This window comes from Neophocaena asiaeorientalis, unplaced genomic scaffold (assembly GCF_003031525.2).
Source record: "Neophocaena asiaeorientalis asiaeorientalis breed wild unplaced genomic scaffold, Neophocaena_asiaeorientalis_V1.1 scaffold273, whole genome shotgun sequence".
NCBI lineage: Eukaryota > Metazoa > Chordata > Mammalia > Artiodactyla > Phocoenidae > Neophocaena > Neophocaena asiaeorientalis.
In genome coordinates, this window is record NW_020171827.1 from 851,597 (window position 1) to 853,557 (window position 1,961).

Consider the following 1,961-nt stretch of genomic DNA (forward strand, 5'->3'; position numbering starts at 1 on the left):
CTAACATAAAAGGCAAAGTTCAAAATTCATGAACACCACAGAGGGAAGAGACCATTCAGGGAGCAGAAGAAAATGTAAAAAACAAACAAAACTCTCAGAGAAATAAGAGAAGATATTGCATCCATGAAACAAGAACAGAGTGCTCTTGAAAAGGAGCATTCACAAGACTTAAAGCACCCTTAGGATTTCAAAATATAATAGAATAAATAAATATTAAATAGAATGGTAGAGAAATAAAGTTTTAAAAACTCCAAGAGAGAGGTCAGTGGCAACCCATCAACATGGATCTCTGTTAAAGATATCAAGAATAGGTCTTACTTTAAGAGATACCAAGTAGGGCTTCCCTGGTGGCGCAGTGGTTGAGAATCCACCTGCCAATGCAGCGGACACGGGTTCGAGCCCCGGTCCGGGAAGATCCCACATGCCGCGGAGCGGCTAGGCCCGTGCGCCACAACTACTGAGACTGAGCTCTAGAGCCCGCGAGCCACAACTACTGAACCCACGTGCCACAACTACTGAAGCCCGTGCGCCTAGAGCCCGTGCTCTGCAACAAGAGAAGCCACGACAGTGAGAGGCCCGCGCACCGCGACGAGGAGTGGCCCCCGCTCGCCGCAACTAGAGAATGCTTGTGTGCAGCAACGAAGACCCAAGGCAGCCCTAAATAATAAATAAATAAATTTATAAAAAAAAAAAAGAGATACCAAGTAAAATTTAAAAGAAAACAAGAGGGTAAAATTGATTGCTATGCTCAGAAACACTTGGTACTCCAGGACAAAAGTTAAGTACAACGCAACGAAATAAAGAATGATCGTCCATGTGACCGACAGAGGTATCATTTGTCAAATCTCTTATGCCCGAATAGAAGGGCGTATGATATTCTGCGGAGATAATGCTCATGAACCCCCGAAGCATGGTGTGACGGTTGGCCTGACAGATATGCTGCGGCATTCTGTCCTGGCCTCCTGCTGGCCCGCAGCCTTCTCAGTTGGTTTTACGTGGACAAGATATAAATACAATGAGGAAAGCTTTGATGGTCAGCCTGGTACCTTCACCTGCTATTTGAACTAAAATTTTGCCAGGACTACCACTGGAAATAAAGTTTTCGGGGCTCTGAGGGGAGTTGTGGATGGAGGCTTATCAATGCCTCACAGTACCAAATTGTTCCCTGGTTACGACTCAGAAAGCAGGGAATTCAAAGCAGAAGTACCTCAGAAGCACATTGTGGCTCAGAACGTTGCAGAGGATGTGAGTTACCTTATGGAAGATGCTAACAAGAAACAATTCTCCCAATACGTAAAGAACGACATAGCTGCAGACATGATGGAGGAGATGTACACGAAAACTGTACCACTGTATGAGAGAATCCAGCCTATCAGAAGAAGCCTAAGAAAGAAGTTAAAAAAAAAAAAGAATTGGAACTGTTCCAGAATGTCTCTTGCTCAGAAGAAAGATCAAGTAGCTCTGAAGGCAAGCTGCCTCAGAGCTCAGGAGTGGACCACTGAGAGATAAATCAAACCACATTTTCCTATGAAGATTTTTCAGATAAAGACAATAAATTTATTGACAAAGCAGCGAAAACCACCACCACCAACAACAACAAAAACCTTCGTAGAAGTAAAACAAGTGAAAACAGTTTTTAAAATAAGAGAAAATAAGATTAAAAAAATTATCTGTAAAAGATATCCAATAGAAGTCCCATAATAAGTAGAAAAGTTATTAGATTGAGTCAACATGCAATTAGATGAATGAAAAAGGACCCCCACTGAGATATATCATTGTCCTTTTTTTCCAGAAGTCCAGTAACAGAGATGATTCTAAAAAATTCTAGAGAAGAAAACCTGATTATGGACAAAGGATCAGGCATCAGAAGGTCTCAGAGGTCTTAAAAATAATATTGGAAGTAGAAAAGCAGTGCCTTAACAATTCTGAAGAAAATAACTTCCACCTTAGAATTTCCGTCC

The 1,961-nt window shown here is 41.8% G+C and overlaps 1 pseudogene; it reads left to right on the forward strand.

The window, feature by feature from the left end:
• The first annotated feature begins 297 nt into the window (after window positions 1-297).
• Window positions 298-1,509, forward strand: LOC112396580 (60S ribosomal protein L5 pseudogene; annotated as a pseudogene).
• Window positions 1,510-1,961: the final 452 nt, after the last annotated feature.